This window comes from Schistocerca cancellata, chromosome 12, assembly GCF_023864275.1.
Source record: "Schistocerca cancellata isolate TAMUIC-IGC-003103 chromosome 12, iqSchCanc2.1, whole genome shotgun sequence".
NCBI lineage: Eukaryota > Metazoa > Arthropoda > Insecta > Orthoptera > Acrididae > Schistocerca > Schistocerca cancellata.
The window spans coordinates 51,388,997-51,414,890 of record NC_064637.1 but is presented as its reverse complement, the minus strand read 5'-3'; positions in this window follow the sequence as shown (position 1 = coordinate 51,414,890).

The window sequence follows — 25,894 nt, the reverse complement described above, 5'->3', positions numbered from 1 at the left end:
CGACGCAAAACTGATGGTTAATTGTAACGTTCAGGGGCTCCTAATGACGATGGAACACTCAAATTGCGTCGCGATTCAATAAATCGTCCTCCAGCCGACTTGTCTCCAAGGTGAAATCGCTGTCTCGGGCACCTTATGTTCCTCTCCTGTGAGTCTAGATTTTGAATCGGACGCAAAACTGATAGTTAACTGTAACGTTCAGGGCCTCCTAATGACGATGGAACACTCAAATGGCATCGCGATTCAATACATCGTCCTCCAGCCGACTTGACTCCAAGGGGATATTGCTGCTTCGGGCACCTTATGGTCCGTCTCTTATGAGTCTAGATTTTCAAATCCGACGCAAAACTGATGGTTAATTGCTACGTTCAGGGCCTCCTAATGACGATGGAACACTAAAATGGCATCGCGATTCTATACATCGTCCTCCAGCCGACTTGTCTCCAAGGGGATATTGCAGCACCGGGCTCCTTATGTTCCGTCTCCTGTGAGTCTAGATTTTCGAATCCGACGCAAAACTGATAGTTATTTGTAACGTTCAGGGCCCCTAATGACGATGGAACACTCAAATTGCGTCGCGATTCAATACATCGTTCTCCAGCCGACTTGTCTACAAGTGGATATTGCTGCCTTGGGCACCTTATGGTACGTCTCCTGTGAGTCTAGATTTTCGAATCACACGCAAAACTGATAGCTAATTGTAACGTTCAGGGCCTCCTAATGACGATGGAAAACTAAAATTGCTCGCGATTCAATACATCGTCCTCTAGCCGACTTGTCTCCAAGGGGATATTGCTGCCTATGGCACCTTATGATCCGTCTCCTGTTAGGCTAGATTTTCGAATCGGACGCAAAACTGATAGTTAATTGTAACGTTCAGGGCCTCCTAATGACGATGGAGAACTCAAATTACGTCGCGATTCAGTACATCGTCCTCCAGCCGACTTGACTGCAAGTGGATATTGCTGCCTCGGGCACCTGACGGTCCGTCTCCAGTGAATAGAGATTTTCGAATCGGATGCAAAACTGATAGTTAATTGTACCGTTCAGGGCCTCCTAATGACGTTGGAAAACTCAAATTGCATCGCGATTCAATACATCGCCCTCCAGCCGACTTGGCTCCAAGGGGATATTGCCGCCTCGGGGACCTTATGGTCAGCCTCCTGTGAATCTAGATTTTCGAATCCGATGCAAAACTAATGGTTAATTGTAACGTTCAGGGCCTCCTAATGACGATGGGACACTCAAATTGCGTCGCGATTCAATTAATCGTCCTCCAGCCGACTTGTTTCCAAGGGTATATTGCTGCCTCGGGCACCTTATGGTCCGTCTCCTGTGAGTCTACATTTTAGAATCGGACGCAAAACTGATAGTTGATTGTAACGTTAAGGGCCTCCAAATGACGATGGAACACTCAAATTGCATCGCGATTCAATACATCGTCCTCCAGCCGACTTGTCTCCAAGGGGATATTGCTGCCTTGGGCACCTTATGGTCCGTCTCTTATGAGTCTAGATTTTTGAATCCGACGCAAAACTGATGGTTAATTGCAACGTTCAGGGGCTCCTAATGACGATGGAACACTCAAATGGCATCGCGATTCTATACATCGTCCTCCAGCCGACTTGTCTCCAAGGGGATATTGCTGCCTCGGGACCTTACGCTCCGTCTCCTGTGAGTATAGATTTTCGAATCGGACGCATAACTGATGTTAATTGTAACATTCGTCGCCGCCTAATGACGATGGAAATCTCAAATTGCATCGCGATTCAATTCATAGTCCTCCAGCTGACTTGTGTCTAAGGGGATATTGCTGCCTCGGGCACCTTATGTTCCGTCTCTTGTGAGTCTAGATTTTCGAATCCGACGCAAAACTGATGGTTAAATGCTACGTTCAGGGCCTCCTAATGACGATGGAACACTCAAATCGCATCGCGATTCTATACATCGTCCTCCAGCCGACTTGTCTCCAAGGGGATATTGCTGCCTCGGGCATCTTATGTTCCGTCTCCTGTGAGTCTAGATTTTCGAATCCGACGCAAAACTGATAGTTAATTGTAACGTTCAGGGCCCCTAATGACGATGGAACACTCAAATTGCGTCGCGATTCAATACATCGTTCTCCAGCCGACTTGTCTACAAGGGGATATTGCTGCCTTGGGCACCTTATGGTACGTCTCCCGTGAGTCTAGATTTTCGAATCAGACGCAAAACAGATAGTTAACTGTAACGTTCAGGGCCTCCTAATGACGATGGAAAACTAAAATTGCTCGCGATTCAATACATCGTCCTCTAGCCGACTTGTCTCCAAGGGGATATTGCTGCCTCGGGCACCTTATGGTCCGTCTCCAGTGAGTAGAGATTTTCGAATCGGATGCAAAACTGATAGTTAATTGTACCGTTCAGGGCCTCCTAATGACGTTGGAAAACTCAAATTGCATCGCGATTCAATACATCGTCCTCCAGCCGACTTGGCTCCAAGGGGATATTGCTGCCTCGGTGACCTTATGGTCAGCCTCCTGTGAGTCTAGATTTTCGAATCCGATGCAAAACTAATGGTTAATTGTAACGTTCAGGGGCTCCTAATGACGATGGAATACTCAAATTGCGTCGCGATTCAATAAATCGTCATCCAGCCGACTTGTCTTCAAGAGGAAATTGCTGTCTCGGGCACCATATGGTCCTCTCCTGTGAGTCTAGATTTTGAATCGGACGCAAAACTGATAGTTAATTGTGACGTTCAGGGCCTCCTAATGACGATGGAACACTCAAATGGCATCGCGATTCAATACATCGTCCTCCAGCCGACTTGTCTCCAAGGGTCTATTGCTGCCTATGGCACCTTACGGTTGTTCTCCTATGAGTCTAGATTTTCGATTCCGACGCAAAACTGATAGTTAATTGCTACGTTCAGGGCCTCCTAATGACGATGGAACGCTCACATTCCGTCCAGATTCAATACATCGTCCTCCAGCCGACTTGTCTACAAGGGGATATTTCTGCCTCGGGCACCTTATGGTCCGTCTCCTGTGAGTCTAGATTTTCGAATCGGACGCAAAACTGATAGTTAATTGTAACGTTCAGGGCCTCCTAACGACGATGGAAAACTCAAATTGCATCGCGATTCAGTACATCGTCCTCCAGCCGACTTGACTCCAAGTGGATATTGCTCCCTCGGGCACCTTATGGTCCGTCTCCAGTGAGTTGAGATTTTCGATCGGATGCAAAACTGATAGTTAATTGTAACGTTCAGGGCCTCCTAATGACGATGGAAAACTCAAATTGCATCGCGATTCAATACATCGTCCTCCAGCCGATTTGGCTCCAAGGGGATATTGCTGCCTCGGGGACCTTATGGTCAGCCTCCTGTGAGTCTAGATTTTCGAATCCGATGCAAAACTAATGGTTAATTGTAACGTTCAGGGCCTCCTAATGACGATGGGACACTCAAATTGCGTCGCGATTCAATAAATCGTCCTCCAGCCGACTTGTTTCCAAGGGTATATTGCTGCCTCGGGCACCTTATGGTCCGTCTCTTATGAGTCTAGATTTTCGAATCCGACGCAAAACTGATGGTTAATTGCAACGTTCAGGGCCTCCTAATGACGATGGAACACTCAAATGGAATCGCGATTCTATACATCGTCCTCCAGTCGACTTGTCTCCAAGGGGATATTGCTGCCTCGGGCACCTTATGCTCCGTCTCCTGTGAGTATAGATTTTCGAATCGGACGCATAACTGATGTTAATTGTAACATTCGTCGCCGCCTAATGACGATGAAAATCTCAAATTGCATCGCGATTCAATTCATAGTCCTCCAGCCGACTTGTGTCTAAGGGGATATTGCTGCCTCGGGCACCTTATGGTCCGTCTCTTGTGAGTCTAGATTTTGAATCGGACGCAAAACTGATAGTTAACTGTAACGTTCAGGGCCTGCAAATGACGATGGAACACTCAAATCGCGTCGCGATTCAATAAATCGTCCTCCAGCCGACTTGTCTCCAAGGGGAAATTGCTGTTTCGGGCACATTATGGTCGTCTCCTGTGAGTCTAGATTTTCGAATCCGACGCAAAACTGATGGTTAATTGTAACGTTCAGGGGCTCCTAATGACGATGGAACACTCAAATTGCGTCGCGAATCAATAAATCGTCCTCCAGCCGACTTGTCTCCAAGGGGAAATTGCTGTCTCGGGCACATTATGGTCGTCTCCTGTGAGTCTAGATTTTGAATCGGACGCGAAACTGATGTTAATTGTAACATTCATTTCCTCCTAATGACGATGGAACACTCAAATTGCATCGCGATTCAATACATCGTCCTCCAGCCGACTTGTCTCCAAGGGGATATTGCTGCCTCGGGCACCTTATGTTCCGTCTCCTGTGAGTCTAGATTTTCGAATCCGACGCAAAACTGATGGTTAATTGTAACGTTCAGGGGCTCCTAATGACGATGGAATACTCAAATTGCGTCGCGATTCAATAAATCGTCATCCAGCCGACTTGTCTTCAAGAGGAAATTGCTGTCTCGGGCACCATATGGTCCTCTCCTGTGAGTCTAGATTTTGAATCGGATGCAAAACTGATAGTTAATTGTAACGTTCAGGGCCTCCTAATGACGATGGAACACTCAAATGGCATCGCGATTCAATACATCGTCCTCCAGCCGACTTGTCTCCAAGGGTCTATTGCTGCCTATGGCACCTTACGGTTGTTCTCCTATGAGTCTAGATTTTCGATTCCGACGCAAAACTGATAGTTAATGGCAACGTTCAGAGCCTCCTAATGACGATGGAACGCTACATTCCGCCCAGATTCAATACATCGTCCTCCAGCCGACTTGTCTACAAGAGGATATTGCTGCCTCGGGCACCTTATGTTCCGTCTCCTGTGAGTCTAGATTTTCGTATCAGACGCAAAACTGATAGTTAATTGTAACGTTCAGGGAATCCTAATGACGATGGAAAACTAAAATTGCTCGCGATTCAATACATCGTCCTCTAGCCGACTTGTCTCCAAGGGGATATTGCTGCCTCGGGCACCTTATGGTCCGTCTCCTGTGAGTCTAGATTTTCGAATCGGACGCAAAACTGATAGTTAATTGTAACGTTCAGGGCCTCCTAATGACGATGGAAAACTCAAATTGCATCGCGATTCAGTACATCGTCCTCCAGCCGACTTGGCTCCAAGTGAATATTGCTCCCTCGGGCACCTTATGGTCCGTCTCCAGTGAGTTGAGATTTTCGAACGGATGCAAAACTGATAGTTAATTGTAACGTTCAGGGCCTCCTAATGACGATGGAAAACTCAAATTGCATCGCGATTCAATACATCGTCCTCCAGCCGATTTGGCTCCAAGGGGATATTGCTGCCTCGGGGACCTTATGGTCAGCCTCCTGTGAGTCTAGATTTTCGAATCCGATGCAAAACTAATGGTTAATTGTAACGTTCAGGGCCTCCTAATGACGATGGGACACTCAAATTGCGTCGCGATTCAATAAATCGTCCTCCAGCCGACTTGTTTCCAAGGGTATATTGCTGCCTCGGGCACCTTATGGTCCGTCTCTTATGAGTCTAGATTTTCGAATCCGACGCAAAACTGATGGTTAATTGCAACGTTCAGGGCCTCCTAATGACGATGGAACACTGAAATGGCATCGCGATTCTATACATCGTCCTCCAGTCGACTTGTCTCCAAGGGGATATTGCTGCCTCGGGCACCTTATGCTCCGTCTCCTGTGAGTATGGATTTTCGAATCGGACGCATAACTGATGTTAATTGTAACATTCGTCGCCGCCTAATGACGATGAAAATCTAAAATTGCATCGCGATTCAATTCATAGTCCTCCAGCCGACTTGTGTCTAAGGGGATATTGCTGCCTCGGGCACCTTATGGTCCGTCTCTTGTGAGTCTAGTTTCTCGAATCCGACGGAAAACTGGTAGTTAATTGTAACGTTCAGGGGCTCCTAATGACGATGGAACACTCAAATCGCGTCGCGGTTCAATAAATCGTCCTCCAGCCGACTTGTCTCCAAGGGGAAATTGCTGTTTCGGGCACATTATGGTCGTCTCCTGTGAGTCTAGATTTCAAATCCGACGCAAAACTGATGGTTAATTGTAACGTTCAGGGCCTCCTAATGACGAAGAAACACTCAAACTGCGTCGCGACTCAATACATCGTCCCCCAACCGACTTCTCTCCAAGGGGATACTGCTGCCTCGGGCACCTTATGGTCCGTTTCCTGTGTGTCTTGATTTTCGAATCCGACGCAAAACTGATAGTTAATTGTAACTTTCAGATCCTCCTAATGACGATGGAACACTCAAATTGCATCGTGATTCAATACATCGTCCTCCAGCCGACTTGTCTCCAAGGGGATATTGCTGCCTCGGGCACCTTATCTTCCGTCTCCTGTGAGTCTAGATTTTCGAATCCGACGCAAAACTGATGGTGAATTGTAACGTTCAGGGGCTCCTAATGACGATGGAACACTCAAATTGCGTCGCGAATCAATAAATCGTCCTCCAGCCGAGTTGTCTCCAAGGGGAAATTGCTGTCTCGGGCACATTATGGTCGTCTCCTGTGAGTCTAGATTTTGAATCGGACGCAAAACTGATGTTAATTGTAACATTCATTTCCTCCTAATGACGATGGAACACTCAAATTGCATCGCGATTCAATACATCGTCCTCCAGCCGACTTGTTTCCAAGGGGATATTGCTGCCTCGGGCACCTTATGTTCCGTCTCCTGTGAGTCTAGATTTTCGAATCCGACGCAAAACTGATGCTTAATTGTAACGTTCAGGGGCTCCTAATGACGATGGAATACTCAAATTGCGTCGCGATTCAATAAATCGTCATCCAGCCGACTTGTCTTCAAGAGGAAATTGCTGTCTCGGGCACCATATGGTCCTCTCCTGTGAATCTAGATTTTGAATCGGACGCAAAACTGATAGTTAATTGTAACGTTCAGGGCCTCCTAATGACGATGGAACACTCAAATGGTATCGCGATTCAATACATCGTCCTCCAGCCGACTTGTCTCCAAGGGTCTATTGCTGCCTATGGCACCTTACGGTTGTTCTCCTATGAGTCTAGATTTTCGATTCCGACGCAAAACTGATAGTTAATTGCAACGTTCAGGGCCTCCTAATGACGATGGAACGCTACATTCCGCCCAGATTCAATACATCGTCCTCCAGCCGACTTGTCTACAAAAGGATATTGCTGCCTTGGGCACCTTATGGTACGTCTCCTGTGAGTCTAGATTTTCGTATCAGACGCAAAACTGATAGTTAATTGTAACGTTCAGGGAATCCTAATGACGATGGAAAACTAAATTTGCTCGCGATTCAATACATCGTCCTCTAGCCGACTTGTCTCCAAGGGGATATTGCTGCCTCGGGCACCTTATGGTCCGTCTCCAGTGAGTTGAGATTTTCGAACGGATGCAAAACTGATAGTTAATTGTAACGTTCAGGGCCTCCTAATGACGATGGAAAACTCAAATTGCATCGCGATTCAATACATCGTCCTCCAGCCGATTTGGCTCCAAGGGGATATTGCTGCCTCGGGGAGCTTATGGTCAGCCTCCTGTGAGTCTAGATTTTCGAATCCGATGCAAAACTAATGGTTAATTGTAACGTTCAGGGCCTCCTAATGACGATGGGACACTCAAATTACGTCGCGATTCAATAAATCGTCCTCCAGCCGACTTGTCTCCAAGGGGATATTGCTGCCTCGGGCACCTTATGCTCCGTCTCCTGAGAGTATAGATTTTCGAATCGAACGCATAACTGATGTTAATTGTAACATTCGTCGCCGCCTAATGACGATGAAAATCTCAAATTGCATCGCGATTCAATTCATAGTCCTCCAGCCGACTTGTGTCTAAGGGGATATTGCTGCCTCGGGCACCTTATGGTCCGTCTCTTGTGAGTCTAGATTCTCGAATCCGTCGGAAAACTGATAGTTAATTGCAACGTTCAGGGGCTCCTAATGACGATGGAACAACCAAATCGCGTCGCGATTCAATAAATCGTCCTCCAGCCGACTTGTCTCCAAGGGGAAATTGCTGTCTCGGGCACATTATGGTCGTCTCCTGTGAGTCTAGAAGTTCAAATCCGACGCAAAACTGATGCTTAATTGTAACGTTCAGGCCCTCCTAAAGACGAAGAAACACTCAAACTGCGTTGCGACTCAATACATCGTCCTCCAGCCGACTTGTCTCCAAGGGGATACTGCTGCCTCGGGCACCTTATGGTCCGTTTCCTGTGTGTCTTGATTTTCGAATCCGACGCAAAACTGATAGTTAATTGTAACTTTCAGATCCTCCTAATGACGATGGAACACTCAAATTGCATCGCGATTCAATACATCGTCCTCCAGCCGACTTGTCTCCAAGGGGATATTGCTGCCTCGGGCACCTTAACTTCCGTCTCCTGTGAGTCTAGATTTTCGAATCCGACGCAAAACTGATGGTTAATTGTAACGTTCAGGGGCTCCTAATGACGATGGAATACTCAAATTGCGTCGCGAATAAATAAATCGTCCTCCAGCCGACTTGTCTCCAAGGGGATATTGCTGTCTCGTGCACATTATGGTCGTCTCCTGTGAGTCTAGATTTTGAATCGGACGCAAAACTGATGTTAATTGTAACATTCATTTCCTCCTAATGACGATGGAAATCTCAAATTGCATCGCGATTCAATACATCGTCCTCCAGCCGACTTGTCTCCAAGGGGATATTGGTGCCTCGGGCACCTTATGGTCAGTCTCCTGTGAGTCTATATTTTCGAATCCGACGCAAAACTGATGGTTAATTGTAACGTTCAGGGCCTGCAAATGACGATGGGACACTCAAATTGCGTCGCGATTCAATAAATCGTCCTCCAGTCGACTTGTCTCCAAGGGGATATTGCTGCCTCGGGCACCTTATGGTCCGTCTCCTGTAGGTCTAGATTTTCGAATCCGACGCAAAACTGATGGTTAATTGTAACGTTCAGGGCCTCCTAATGACGATGAAACACTCAAACTGCGTCGCGATTCAATACATCGTCCTCCAGCCGACTTGTCTCCAAGGGGATATTGCTGCCTCGGGCACCTTATGGTCCGTCTCCTATGAGTCTAGATTTTCGAATCGGACGCATAACTGATGTTAATTGTAACGTTCGTCGCCGCCTAATGACGATGAAAATCTCAAATTGCATCGCGATTCAATTCATAGTCCTCCAGCCGACTTGTGTCTAAGGGGATATTGCTGCCTCGGGCACCTTATGGTCCGTCTCTTGTGAGTCTAGATTCTCGAATCCGACGGAAAACTGATAGTTAATTGTAACGTTCAGGGGCTCCTAATGACGATGGAACAACCAAATCGCATCGCGATTCAATAAATCGTCCTCCAGCCGACTTGGCTCCAAGGGGAAATTGCTGTCTCGGGCACATTATGGTCGTCTCCTGTGAGTCTAGATTTTCAAATCCGACCCAAAACTGATGGTTAATTGTAACGTTCAGGCCCTCCTAAAGACGAAGAAACACTCAAACGGCGTTGCGACTCAATACATCGTCCCCCAGCCGACTTGTCTCCAAGGGGATACTGCTGCCTCGGGCACCTTATGGTCCGTTTCCTGTGTGTCTTGATTTTCGAATCCGACGCAAAACTGATAGTTAATTGTAACTTTCAGATCCTCCTAATGACGATGGAACACTCAAATTGCATCGCGATTCAATACATCGTCCTCCAGCCGACTTGTCTCCAAGGGGATATTGCTGCCTCGGGCACCTTAACTTCCGTCTCCTGTGAGTCTAGATTTTCGAATCCGACGCAAAACTGATGGTTAATTGTAACGTTCAGGGGCTCCTAATGACGATGGAACACTCAAATTGCGTCGCGAATCAATATATCGTCCTCCAGCCGACTTGTCTCCAAGGGGATATTGCTGTCTCGGGCACATTATGGTCGTCTCCTGTGAGTCTAGATTTTGAATCGGACGCAAAACTGATGTTAATTGTAACATTCATTTCCTCCTAATGACGATGGAAATCTCAAATTGCATCGCGATTCAATACATCGTCCTCCAGCCGACTTGTCTCCAAGGGGATATTGTTGCCTCGGGCACCTTATGGTCAGTCTCCTGTGAGTCTATATTTTCGAATCCGACGCAAAACTGATGGTTAATTGTAACGTTCAGGGCCTGCAAATGACGATGGGACACTCAAATTGCGTCGCGATTCAATAAATCGTCCTCCAGTCGACTTGTCTCCAAGGGGATATTGCTGCCTCGGGCACCTTATGGTCCGTCTCCTGTAGGTCTAGATTTTCGAATGCGACGCAAAACTGATGGTTAATTGTAACGTTCAGTGCCTCCTAATGACGATGAAACACTCAAACTGCATCGCGATTCAATACATCGTCCTCCAGCCGACTTGTCTCCAAGGGGATATTGCTGCCTCGGGCACCTTATGGTCCGTCTCCAGTGAGTTGAGATTTTCGATCGGATGCAAAACTGATAGTTAATTGTAACGTTCAGGGCCTCCTAATGACGATGGAAAACTCAAATTGCATCGCGATTCAATACATCGTCCTCCAGCCGATTTGGCTCCAAGGGGATATTGCTGCCTCGGGGACCTTATGGTCAGCCTCCTGTGAGTCTAGATTTTCGAATCCGATGCAAAACTAATGGTTAATTGTAACGTTCAGGGCCTCCTAATGACGATGGGACACTCAAATTGCGTCGCGATTCAATACATCGTCCTCCAGCCGACTTGTTTCCAAGGGTATATTGCTGCCTCGGGCACCTTATGGTCCGTCTCTTAAGAGTCTAGATTTTCGAATCCGACGCAAAACTGATGGTTGATTGCAACGTTCAGGGCCTCCTAATGACGATGGAACACTCAAATGGCATCGCGATTCTATACATAGTCCTCCAGTCGACTTGTCTCCAAGGGGATATTGCTGCCTCGGGCACCATATGCTCCGTCTCCTGAGAGTATAGATTTTCGAATCGGACGCATAACTGATGTTAATTGTAACATTCGTCGCCGCCTAATGACGATGAAAATCTCAAATTGCATCGCGATTCAATTAATAGTCCTCCAGCCGTCTTGTGTCTAAGGGGATATTGCTGCCTCGGGCACCTTATGGTCCGTCTCTTGTGAGTCTAGATTCTCGAATCCGACGGAAAACTGATAGTTAATTGTAACGTTCAGGGGCTCCTAATGACGATGGAACACTCAAATCGCGTCGCGATTCAATAAATCGTCCTCCAGCCGACTTGTCTCCAAGGGGAAATTGCTGTCTCGGGCACATTATGGTCGTCTCCTGTGAGTCTAGATTTTCAAATCCGACGCAAAACTGATGGTTAATTGTAACGTTCAGGGCCTCCTAATGACGAAGAAACACTCAAACTGCGTCGCGACTCAATAATTCGTCCTCCAGACGACTTGTCTCCAAGGGGATACTGCTGCCTCGGGCACCTTATGGTCCGTTTCCTGTGTGTCTTGATTTTCGAATCCGACGCAAAACTGATAGTTAATTGTAACTTTCAGATCCTCCTAATGACGATGGAACACTCAAATTGCATCGCGATTCAATACATCGTCCTCCAGCCGACTTGTCTCCAAGGGGATATTGCTGCCTCGGGCACCTTATCTTCCGTCTCCTGTGAGTCTAGATTTTCGAATCCGACGCAAAACTGATGGTTAATTGTAACGTTCAGGGGCCCCTAATGACGATGGAACACTCAAATTGCGTCGCGAATCAATAAATCGTCCTCCAGCCGACTTGTCTCCAAGGGGAAATTGCTGTCTCGGGCACATTACGGTCGTCTCCTGTGAGTCTAGATTTTGAATCGGACGCAAAACTGATGTTAATTGTAACATTCATTTCCTCCTAATGACGATGGAAATCTCAAATTGCATCGCGATTCAATACGTCGTCCTCCAGCCGACTTGTCTCCAAGGGGATATTGGTGCCTCGGGCACCTTATGGTCAGTCTCCTGTGAGTCTATATTTTCGAATCCGACGCAAAACTGATGGTTAATTGTAACGTTCAGGGCCTGCAAATGACGATGGGACACTCAAATTGCGTCGCGATTCAATAAATCGTCCTCCAGTCGACTTGTCTCCAAGGGGATATTGCTGCCTCGGGCACCTTATGGTACGTCTCCTGTAGGTCTAGATTTTCGAATCCGACGCAAAACTGATGGTTAATTGTAACGTTCAGGGCCTCCTAATGACGATGAAACACTCAAACTGCGTCGCGATTCAATACATCGTCCTCCAGCCGACTTGTCTCCAAGGGGATACTGCTGCCACGGGCACCTTATGGTCCGTTTCCTGTGAGTCTAGATTTTCGAATCCGACGCAAAACTGATAGTTAATTGTAACTTTCAGGGCCTCCTAATGACGATGGAACACTCAAATTGCGTCGCGATTCAATACATCGTCCTCCAGCCGACTTGTCTGCAAGGGGAAATTGCTGTCTCGGGCACCTTATGTTCCTCTCCTGTGAGTCTAGATTTTGAATCAGACGCAAAACTGATAGTTAACTGTAACGTTCAGGGCCTCCTAATGACGATGGAACACTCAAATGGCATCGCGATTCAATACATCGTCCTCCAGCCGACTTGACTCCAAGGGGATATTGCTGCTTCGGGCACCTTATGGTCCGTCTCTTATGAGTCTAGATTTTCAAATCCGACGCAAAACTGATGGTTAATTGCTACGTTCAGGGCCTCCTAATGACGATGGAACACTCAAATGGCATCGCGATTCTATACATCGTCCTCCAGCCGACTTGTCTCCAAGGGGATATTGCAGCACCGGGCTCCTTATGTTCCGTCTCCTGTGATTCTAGATTTTCGAATCCGACGCAAAACTGATAGTTAATTGTAACGTTCAGGGCCCCTAATGACGATGGAACACTCAAATTGCGTCGCGATTCAATACATCGTTCTCCAGCCGACTTGTCTACAAGGGGATATTGCTGCCTTGGGCACCTTATGGTACGTCTCCTGTGAGTCTAGATTTTCGAATCAGACGCAAAACTGATAGTTAATTGTAACGTTCAGGGCCTCCTAATGACGATGGAAAACTAAAATTGCTCGCGATTCAATACATCGTCCTCTAGCCGACTTGTCTCCAAGGGGATATTGCTGCCTATGGCACCTTATGATCCGTCTCCTGTGAGGCTAGATTTTCGAATCGGACGCAAAACTGATAGTTAATTGTAACGTTCAGGGCCTCCTAATGACGATGGAGAACTCAAATTACATCGCGATTCAGTACATCGTCCTCCAGCCGACTTGACTGTAAGTGGATATTGCTGCCTCGGGCACCTTATGGTCCGTCTCCAGTGAATAGAGATTTTCGAATCGGATGCAAAACTGATAGTTAATTGTACCGTTCAGGGCCTCCTAATGACGTTGGAAAACTCAAATTGCATCGCGATTCAATACATCGTCCTCCAGCCGACTTGGCTCCAAGGGGATATTGCCGCCTCGGGGACCTTATGGTCAGCCTCCTGTGAGTCTAGATTTTCGAATCCGATGCAAAACTAATGGTTAATTGTAACGTTCAGGGCCTCCTAATGACGATGGGACACTCAAATTGCGTCGCGATTCAATAAATCGTCCTCCAGCCGACTTGTTTCCAAGGGTATATTGCTGCCTCGGGCACCTTATGGTCCGTCTCCTGTGAGTCTACATTTTAGAATCGGACGCAAAACTGATAGTTGATTGTAACGTTAAGGGCCTCCAAATGACGATGGAACACTCAAATTGCATCGCGATTCAATACATCGTCCTCCAGCCGACTTGTCTCCAAGGGGATATTGCTGCCTTGGGCACCTTATGGTCCGTCTCTTACGAGTCTAGATTTTTGAATCCGACGCAAAACTGATGGTTAATTGCAACGTTCAGGGGCTCCTAATGACGATGGAACACTCAAATGGCATCGCGATTCTATACATCGTCCTCCAGCCGACTTGTCTCCAAGGGGATATTGCTGCCTCGGGCACCTTATGCTCCGTCTCCTGTGAGTATAGATTTTCGAATCAGACGCATAACTGATGTTAATTGTAACATTCGTCGCCGCCTAATGACGATGGAAATCTCAAATTGCATCGCGATTCAATTCATAGTCCTCCAGCTGACTTGTGTCTAAGGGGATATTGCTGCCTCGCGCACCTTATGGTCCGTCTCTTGTGAGTCTAGATTTTCGAATCCGACGCAAAACTGATGGTTAATTGCTACGTTCAGGGCCTCCTAATGACGATGGAACACTCAAATCGCATCGCGATTCTATACATCGTCATCCAGCCGACTTGTCTCCAAGGGGATATTGCTGCCTCGGGCACCTTATGTTCCGTCTCCTGTGAGTCTAGATTTTCGAATCCGACGCAAAACTGATAGTTAATTGTAACGTTCAGGGCCCCTAATGACGATGGAACACTCAAATTGCGTCGCGATTCAATACATCGTCCTCCAGCCGACTTGTCTCCAAGGGTCTATTGCTGTCTCGGGCACCTTACGGTCGTTCTCCTGTGAGTCTAGATTTTCGATTCCGACGCAAAACTGATAGTTAATAGCAACGTTCAGGGCCTCCTAATGACGATGGAACGCTCACATTCCGTCCAGATTCAATACATCGTCCTCCAGCCGACTTGTCTACTAGGGGATATTGCTGCCTTGGGCACCTTATGGTACGTCTCCTGTGAGTCTAGATTTTCGTATCAGACGCAAAACTGATAGTTAATTGTAACGTTCACGGCCTCCTAATGACGATGGAAAACTGAAATTGCTCGCGATTCAATACATCGTCCTCTAGCCGACTTGTCTCCAAGGGGATATTGCTGCCTCGGGCACCTTATGGTCCGTCTCCTGTGAGTCTAGATTTTCGAATCGGACGCAAAACTGATAGTTAATTGTAACGTTCAGGGCCTCCTAATGACGATGGAAAACTCAAATTGCATCGCGATTCAGTACATCGTCCTCCAGCCGACTAGACTCCAAGTGAATATTGCTCCCTCGGGCACCTTATGGTCCGTCTCCAGTGAGTTGAGATTTTCGATCGGATGCAAAACTGATAGTTAATTATAACGTTCAGGGCCTCCTAATGACGATGGAACACTCAAATTGCGTCGCGATTCAATACATCGTTCTCCAGCCGACTTGTCTACAAGAGGGATATTGCTGCCTTGGGCACCTTATGGTACGTCTCCTGTGAGTCTAGATTTTCGTATCAGACGCAAAACTGATAGTTAATTGTAATGTTCCTGGCCTCCTAATGACGATGGGAAACTAAAATTGCTCGCGATTCAATACATCGTCCTCTAGCCGACTTGTCTCCAAGGGGATATTGCTGCCTCGGGCACCTTATGGTCCGTCTCCTGTGAGTCTAGATTTTCAAATCGGACGCAAAACAGATAGTTAATTGTAACGTTCAGGGCCTCCTAATGACGATGGAAGACTCAAATTGCATCGCGATTCAATACATCTTCCTCCAGCCGACATCTCTCCAAGGGGATATTACTGCCTTAGGCACCTATGCTCAGTCTCCTGTGAGACTAGATTTTCGAATCGGACGAATAACTGATGTTAATTGTAACATTCATTTCCTCGTAATGACGATGGAAATCTCAAATTGCATCGCGATTCAATACATCGTCCTCCAGCCGACTTGTCTCCAAGGGGAAATTGCTGTCTCGGGCACCTTATGGTCCTCTCCTGTGAGTCAAGATTTTGAATCGGACGCAAAAATGATAGTTAATTGTAACGTTCAGGGCCTCCTAATGACGATGGAACACTCAAATGGCATCGCGATTCAATACATTGTCCTCCAACCTACTTGTCTCCAAGGGTCTATTGCTGCCTATAGCACCTTACGATCGTTCTCCTGTGAGTCTAGATTTTCGATTCCGACGCTAAACTGATAGTTAATAGCAACGTTCAGGGCCTCCTAATGACGATGGAACGTTCACATTCCGTCCAGATTCAATACATCGTCCTCCAGCCGACTTGTGTCCAAGGGGATATTGCAGCCTCGGGCACCTTATGGTCCGTCTCCTGTGAGTCTAGATTTTCGAATCGGTCGCAAAACTGATAGTTAACTGTAACGTTCAGCATCTCCTAATGACGATGGAACACTCAAATGGCGTCGCGATTCAATACATCGTCCTCCAGCCGACTTGTCTCCAAGGGTCTATTGCTGCCTATGGCACCTTATGGTCGTTCTCCTGTGAGTCTAGATTTTCGATTCCGACGCAAAACTGATAGTTAATAGCAACGTTCATGGCCTCCTAATGACGGCGGAACGTTCACATTCCGTCCAGATTCAATACATCGTCCTCCAGCCGACTTGTCTCCAAGGGGAAATTGCTGCCTAGGACACCATATGGTCCGTCTCCTGTGAGTCTAGATTTTCGAATCCGACGTAAAACTGATGGTTAATTGTAACGTTAAGGGCCTCCTAATGACGATGGAACACTCAAATTGCGTCGCGATTCAATACATCGTCCTCCAGCCGACTTGTCTACAAGGGGATATTGCTGCCTTGGGCACCTTATGATCCGTCTCCTGTGAGTCTAGATTTTCGAATCCGACGCAAAAGTGATAGTTAACTGTAACGTTCAGGGCCTCCTAATGACGATGGAAAAAACAAATTGCATCGCGATTCAATTCATCGTCCTCCAGCCGACTTGTCTCCAAGGAGCTATTGCTGCCTTGGGCACCTTATGGTTCGTCTCCTGTGAGTCTAGATTTTCGAATCCGACGCAAAACTGATGGTTAATTGTAACGTTCAGGGCCTCCTAATGACGATGTAACACTCAAATTGCGTCGCGATTCAATAAATCGTCCTCCAGCCGACTTGTCTCCAAGGGGATATTGCTGCCTCGGACACCATATGGTCCGTCTACTGTGAGTCTAGATTTTCGAATCCGACGCATAACTGATGGTTAATTGTAACGGTCAAGGCCTCCTATGACGATGGAAAACTAAGATTGCATCGCGATTCAATACATCGTCCTCCAGCCGACTTGTCTCCAAGGGGATAATGCTGCCTCGGGCACCTTATGGTCCGTCTCCTGTGAGTCAAGGTTTTCGAATCCGACGCAAAACTGATGGTTATTTGTAACGTGCAGGGCCTCCTAATGACGATGGAACACTCAAAATGGGACGCGATTCAGTACATCGCCCTCCAGCCGACTTGTCTCCAAGGGCATATTGTGGTCTCGGGCACCTTATGGTCCGTCCCCTAAGAGTCTAGATTTTCGAATCCGACGCTAAACTGGTGGTTAATTGTAACGTTCGGGGCCACCTAATGACGATGGAACACTCAATTTGCGTCGCGGTTCAATAAATCGTCCTCCAGCCGACTTGTCTCCAAGGGAATTTTGCTGCCTCGGACACCATATGGTCCGCCTCCTGTGAGTCTAGATTTTCGAATCCGACGCAAAACTGATGTTTAATTGTTTCGGTCAGGTCCTCCTAATGACTATGGAAAACTTAAATTGCATCGCGATTCAATACATCGTCCTCCAGCCGACTTGTCTCCAAGGGGATATTGCTGCCTCGGGCACCTTATGGTCCTTCTCCTGTGAGTCTAGATTTTCGAATCCGACGGAAAACTGACAGTTAATTGTAACGTTCAGGACCTTCTAATGACGATGGAAAACTCGAATTGCATCGCCATTCAATACATCGTCCTCCAGCCGACTTGTCTCCAAGGGGATATTGCTGCCTCGGGCACCTTATGGTCCGTCTTCTGTGAGTCTAGATTTTCAAATCCGAAGGAAAACTGATGGTTAATTGTAACGTTCAGGGCCTCCTAATGACGATGGAACACTCAAATTGCGTCGCGATTCAAAATATCGTCCTCCCGCCGACTTGTCTACAAGGGGATATTGCTGCCTCGGGCACCTTATGGTCCGTCTCCTGTGAGTCTAGATTTTCGAATCCGACGCAAAACTGATGGTTAATTGTAACGTTCAGGGCCTCCTAATGACGATGGAACACTCAAATTGCGTCGCGATTCAAAACATCGTCCTCCCGCCGACTTGTCTACAAGGGGATATTGCTGCCTTGGGCACCTTATGCTCCGACTCCTGTGAGTCTAGATTTTCGAATCGGACGCATAACTGATGTTAATTGTAACATTCATGGCCTCATAATAACGATGGAAATCTCAAATTGCATCGCGATTCAATACATCGTATTCCAGCCGACTTGTCTCCAAGGGGATATTGCTGCCTCGGGCACCTTATGGTCCGTCTCCTGTGAGTCTAGATTTTCGAATCAGACGCAAAACTGATGGTTAATTGAAACGTTCAGAGCCTCCTAATGACGATGGAACACTCAAATTGCGTCGCGATTCAATACATCGTCCTCCAGCCGACTTGTCTACAAGGGGATATTGCTGCATAGGGCACCTTATGGTACGTCTCCTATGCGTCTAGGTTTTCGAATCCGACGGAAAACTGATTTTTAATTGAAACGTTCAGGGCCTCCTAATGACGATGGAACACTCAAATTGCGTCGCGATTCAAAACATCGTCCTCCAGCCGACTTGTCTACAAGGGGATATTGCTGCCTTGGGCACCTTACGGTCCGTCTCCTGTGAGTCTAGATTTTCGAATCGGACGCTAAACTGATAGATAATTGTAACGTTCAGGGCCTCCTGATGACGATGGAAAACTCAAATTGCATCGCGATTCAATACATCGTCCTCCAGCCGACTTGTCTCCAAGGGAATATTGCTGCCTTAGGCACCTTATGCTCCGTCTCCTGTGAGTCTAGATTTTCGAATCGAACGCATAACTGATGTTAATTGTAACATCCAGGGCCTCCTAATGATGATGGAAATCTCAAATTACATCACGTGTCAATACATCGTCCTCCAGCCGACTTGTCTCCAAGAGGATATTGCTGCCTCGGGCACCTTATGGTCTGTCTCCTGTGAGTCTCGATTATCGAATCCGACACAAAACTGATGGTTAATTGTAACGTTCAGAGCCTCCTAATGACGATGGAACACTCAAATTGCGTCGCGATTCAATACATCGTCCTCCAGCCGACTCGTCTACAAGGGGATATTTTTGCCTTTGGCACCTTATGGTACGTCTCCTGTGAGTTTAGATTTTCGAATCCGACGCAATACTGATAGTTAATTGCAACGTTCAGAGCGTCCTAATGACGATGGAAAACTCAAATTGCATCGCGATTCAATACATCGTCTTCCAGCCGACTTGTCTCCAAGGGGATATTGCTGTCTCGGCCACCTTATGGTCCGTCTCCTGTGAGTCTAGATTTTCGAATCGGTCGCAAAACTGATGTTAATTGTAACGTTCAGGGCCTCCTAATGACGATGAAAATCTCAAATTGCATCGCGATTCAATACATCTTCCTCCAGCCGACTTGTCTCCAAGGGGATATTGCTGTCTCGGCCACCTTATGGTCCGTGTCCTGTGAGTCTAGTTTTTCGAATCGGACGCAAAACTGATAGTTAATTGTAACGTTCAGGGCCTCCTAATAACGATGGAACACTCAGATTGCATCGCGATTCAATACATCGTACTCCAGCCGACTTGTCTCCAAAGGGATATTGCTGCCTCGGGCACCTCGTGGTCCGTCTCCTGTGAGTCTAGATTTGCGAATCCGACGCAAAACTGATGGTTAATTGTAACGTTCAGAGCCTCCTAATGACGATGGAACACTCAAATTGCGTCGCGCTTCAGTAAATCGTTATCCAGCCGACTTGTCTCCAAGGGGATATTGCTGCCTCGGACACCATATGGTCCGTCTCCTGTGAGTCTAGATTTTCGAATTCGACGCAAAACTGATGGTTAATTGTAACGGTCAGGGCCTCCTAATGACGATGGAAAACTAAAATTGCATCGCGATTCAATACATCATCCTCCAACCGAATTGTCTCCAAGGGGACATGCTGCCTCGGGCACCTTATAGTCCGTCTCCTGAGAGACTAGATTTTCGAATCGGACGCAAAACTGATGGTTAATTGTAACGTTCAGGGCCTCCTAATGACGATGGAAAACTCAAATTGCATCGCGATTCAAAAAATCGTCCTCCAGCCGACTTGTCTCCAAGGGTCTATTGCTGCCTATGGCACCTTATGGTCGTTCTCCTGTGAGTCTAGATTTTTTAATCCGACGCAAAACTGATAGTTAATTGTAACGTTCAGGGCATCCTAATGACGATGGAACGCTCACATCCCGTCCGGGATTCAATACATCGTCCTCCAGCCGACTTGTGTCCAAGAGGATATTGCTGCCTCGGGCACCTTATGTTCCGACCCTGTGAGTCTAGATTTTCGAATCGGTCGCAAAACTGATGTTAATTGTAACGTTCAGGGCCTCCTAATGACGATGAAAATCTCAAATTGCATCGCGATTCAATACATCGTCCTCCAGCCGACTTGTGTCCAAGGGGATATTGCTGCCTTAGGCACCTTATGCTCCGTCTCCTGTGAGTCTAGATTTTCGAATCGAACGCATAACTGATGTTAATTGTAACATCCAGGGCCTCCTAATGATGATGGAAATCTCAAATTACATCGCGTGTCAATACATCGTCCTCCAGCCGACTTGTCTCCAAGGGGATATTGCTGCCTCGGACCCCATATGGTCCGTCTCCTGTGAGTCTCGATTATCGAATCCGACACAAAACTGATGGTTAATTGTAACGTTCAGAGCCTCCTAATGACGATGGAAAACTCAAATTGCGTAGCGATTCAATACATCGTCCTTCAGCCGACTTGTCTACAAGGGGATATTTTTGCCTTTGGCACTTTATGGTACGTCTCATGTGTCTAGATTTTCGAATCCGACGCAAAACTGATAGTTAATTGCAACGTTCAGAGCGTCCTAATGACGATTGAAAACTCAAATTGCATCGCGATTCAATACATCGTCCTCCAGCCGACTTGTCTCCAAGGGGATATTGCTGTCTCGGCCACCATATGGTCCGTCTCCTGTGAGTCTAGATTTTCGAATCGGTCGCAAAACTGATGTTAATTATAACGTTCAGGGCCTCCTAATGACGATGAAAATCTCAAATTGCATCGCGATTCAATACCTCTTCCTCCAGCCGACTTGTCTCCAAGGGGATATTGCTGCCTTGGGCTCCTTATGTTCCGTCTCCTGTGAGTCTAGATTTTCGAATCCGACGCAAAACTGATGGTTAATTGTAACGTTCAGGGCCTCCTAATGACGATGGAACACTCAAATTGCGTCGCGATTCAATACATCGCCCTCCAGCCGACTTGTTTCCAAGGGGATATTGCTGTCTCGGCCACCTTATGGTCCGTGTCCTGTGAGTCTAGTTTTTCGAATCGGACGCAAAACTGATAGTTAATTGTAACGTTCAGGGCCTCCTAATAACGATGGAACACTCAGATTGCATCGCGATTCAATACATCGTCCTCCAGCCGACTTGTCTCCAAAGGGATATTGCTGGCTCAGGCACCTCGTGGTCCGTCTTCTGTGAGTCTAGATTTCCGAATCCGACGCAAAACTGAAGGTTAATTGTAACATTCAGAGCCTCCTAATGACGATGGAACACTCAAATTGCATCGCGATTCTATACATCGTCCTCCAGCCGACTTGTCTCCAAGGGGATATTGCTGCCTCGGACCCCATATGGTCCGTCTCCTGTGAGTCTAGATTTTCGAAACCAACGCAAAACTGATGCTTAATTGTAACGTTCAGTGCCTCCTAATGACGATGGAACACTCAAATTGCGTCGCGATTCAATAAATTTTCCACCAGCCGACTTGTCTCCAAGGGGATATTGCTGCCTCAGGAACCTTATGGTCCGTCTCCTGTGAGTTTAGATTTTCCAATCGGACGCAAAACTGACAGTTAATTGTAACGTTCGGGGCCTCCTAATGACGATGGAAAACTCAAATTGCATCGCGATTCAATAAATCGTCCTCCAGCCGACTTGACTCCAAGGGTCTATTGCTGCCTATGGCACCTTATGGTCGTTCTCCTGTGAGTCTAGATTTTTTAATCCGACGCAAAACTGATAGTTAATTGTAACGTTCAGGGCATCCTAATGACGATGGAACGCTCACATCCCGTCCGGGATTCAATACATCGTCCTCCAGCCGACGTGTCCAAGAGGATATTGCTGCCTCGGGCACCTTATGTTCCGACCCTGTGAGTCTAGATTTTCGAATCGGTCGCAAAACTGATGTTAATTGTAACGTTCAGGGTCTCCTAATGACGATGAAAATCTCAAATTGCATCGCGATTCAATACATTGTCCTCCAGCCGACTTGTCTCCAAGGGGATATTGCTGCCTTAGGCACCTTATGCTCCGTCTTCTGTGAGTCTAGATTTTCGAATCGAACGCATAACTGATGTTAATTGTACCATCCAGGGCCTCCTAATGATGATGGAAATCTCAAATTACATAGCGTGTCAATACATCGTCCTCCAGCCGACTTGTCTCCAAGGGGATATTGCTGCCTCGGGCACCTTATGGTCCGTCTCCTGTGAGTCTAGATTTTGGAATCCGACGCAAAACTGATAGTTTATTGTAACGTTCAGGGCCTCCTAATGACGATGGAACGCTCACATTCCGTCCGGGATTCAATACATCGTCCTCCAGCCGACTTGTGTCTAATGGGATATTGCTGCCTCGGGCACCCTATGGTCCATCTCCTGTGAGTCTAGGATTTCGAATCCGACGTAAATTGATGGTTAATTGTAACGTTCAGGGCCTCCTAATGTTGATGGAATACTCAAATTGCGTCGCGATTCAATAAATCTTACTCCAGCCGACTTGTCTCCAAAGGGATATTGCTGCCCCGGGCACCTTATGGTCCGTCTCCTGTGAGTCTAGTCTTTCGAATCGGACGCAAAACTGATATTTATTTGTAACGTTCAGGGACTCCTAATGACGAGGGAACACTCAAAATGTTACACGATTCAATACATCGCCCTCCAGCCGACTTGTCTCCAAGGGCATATTGTGGTCTCGGGCACCTTATTGTCCGTCCCCTGTGAGTCTAGATTTACGAATCCGACGCTAAACTGATGGTTAATTGTAACGTTGAGGCCCTCCTAATGACGATGGAACACTCAATTTGCGTCGCGATTCAATAAATCGTCCTCCAGCCGACTTGTCTCCAAGGGGATATTGCTGCCTCGGACACCATAATGTCCGTCTCCTGTGAGTCTAGATTTTCGAATCGGACGCAAAACTGATGTTTAATTGTATCGGTCAGAACCTCCTAATGACTATGGAAAACTAAAATTGCATCGCGATTCAATACATCGTCCACCAGCCGACTTGTCTCCAAGGTGATATTGCTGCCTCGGGCACCTTATGGTCCGTCTCCTGTGAGTCTAGATTTTCGAATCCGACGGAAAACTGACAGTTAATTGTAACGTTCAGGGCCTCCTAATGACGATGGAAAACTCGAATTGCATCGCCATTCAATACATCGTCCTCCAGCCGACTTCTCTCCAAGGTGATATTGCTGCCTCGGGCACCTTATGGTCCGCCTCCTGTGAGTCTAGATTTTCGAATCGGTCGCAAAACTGATGTTAATTGTAACGATCAGGGCCTCCTACTGACGATGAAAATAACAAATGGCATCGCGATTCAATGCATCGTCCTCCAGCCGACTTGTCTCCAAGGGGATATTGCTGCCTCGGGCACCTTATGTTCCGTCTCCTGTGAGTCTAGATTTTCGAATCCGACGCAAAACTGATAGTTAATTGTAACGTTCAGGACCTGCTATGACGATGGAAAACTAAAATTGCATCGCGATTCAATACATCGTCCTCCAGCCGACTTGTTTCCAAGGGGATATTGCTGCCTCGGGCACCTTATGGTCCGTCTCCTGTGAGTCTAGATTTCGGAATCCGACGCAAAACTGATAGTTAATTGTAACGTTCAGTGCCTCCTAATGACAATGGAAAACTCAAATTGCATCGCGATTCTCTACATCGTCCTCCAGCCGACTTGTCTCCAAGGGGATATTACTGAATCGGACACCATATGATCCGTCTCCTGTGAGTCTAGATTTTCGAATCCGACGCAAAACTGATGCTTAATTGTAACGTTCAGGGCCTCCTAATGACGATGGAACCCTCAAATTGAGACGCGATTCAATACATCGTCCTCCAGCCGACTTGTCTCCAAGGGGATATTGCTGCCTCGGGCACCTTATGGTCAGTCTCCTGTGAGTCTGGATTTTCGTATCGGACGCATAACTGATGTTAATTGTGACATCCAGGGCCTCCTAATGACGATGGAAATCTCAAATTGCATCGCGTGTCAAGACATCGTCCTCCAGCCGACTTGTCTCCAAGGGGATATTGCTGCCTCGGGCACCTTATGGTCCGTCTCCTGTGAGTCTCGATTATTGAATCCGACGCAAAACTGAAGGTTAATTGTAACGTTCAGGGCCTCCTAATTACGATGGAACACTTAAATTACGTCGCGATTCAATACATCGTCCTCCAGCCGACTTGTCTACAAGGGAATATTGCTGCCTTTGGCACCTTATGGAACGTCTCCTGTGAGTCTAGATTTTCGAATCGGACGCAACACTGATAATTAATTGTAACGTTCAGAGCGTCCTAATGACGATGGAAAACTCAAATTGCATCGCTATTCAATACATCGTCCTCCAGCCGACTTGACTCCAAGGGGTTATTGCTGCCTCGGGCACCTTATGGTCCGTCTCCTGTGAGTCTAGATTTTCGAATCGGATGCAAAACTAATAGTTAATCGTAACGTTCAGGGCCTCCTAATGACGATGGAAAACTCAAATTACATCGCGATTCAATACATCGTCCTCCAGCCGACTTGTCTCCAAGGGGATATTGCTGCCTCGGGCACCCTTTGGTCCGTCTCCTGTAATAGTAGATTTTCGAATCCGACGGAAAACTCATGGTTAATTGTAACGTTCAGGGCCTCCTAATGACGATGGAACACTCAAATTGCGTCGCGATTCAAAACATCGTCCTCCCGCCGACTTGTCTACAAGGGGATATTGCTGCCTTGGGCACCTTATGGTCCGTCTCCTGTGAGTCTAGATTTTCGAATCTGTCGCAAAACTGATAGTTAATTGTAACGTTCAGGGCCTCCTAATGACGATGGAAAACTCAAATTGCATCGAAATTCAATACATCGTCCTCCAGCCGACTTGTCTCCAAGGGGATATTGCTGCCTTAGGCACCTTATGCTCCGTCTCCTGTGAGTCTAGATTTTCGAATCCGACGCATAACTGATGGTTAATTGTAACATTCAGAGCCTCCTAATGACGATGGATATCTCAAATTGCATCGCGATTCAATACATCGCCCTCCAGCCATCTTGTCTCCAAGGCGATATTGCTGTCTCGGCCACCTTATTGTCCGTCTCCTGTGAGTCTAGATTTTCAATCGGATGCAAAACTGATAGTTAATTGTTACGTTCAGGGCCTCCTAATGACGATGGAACACTCAAATGGCTTCGCGATTCAATACAACGTCCTCCAGCCGACTTGTCTCCAAGGGTCTATTGCTGCCTATGGCACCTTATGTTCGTTCTCCTGTGAGTCTAGATTTTGTAATCCGACGCAAAACTGATAGTTAATTGTAACGTTCAGGGCCTCCTAATGACGATGGAACGCTCACATTCCGTCCGGGATTCAATATATCGTCCTCCAGCCGACTTGTGTCCAAGGGGATATTGCTGCCTCGGGCACCTTATGGTCTGACCCTGTGAGTCTAGATTTTCGAATCGGTTAAACTGATGGTAATTGTAACGTTCAGGAACTCCTAATGACGATGAATATCTCAAATTGCATCGCGATTCAATACATCTTCCTCCAGCCGACTTGTCTCCAAGGGGATATTGCTGCCTCGGGCTCCTTAT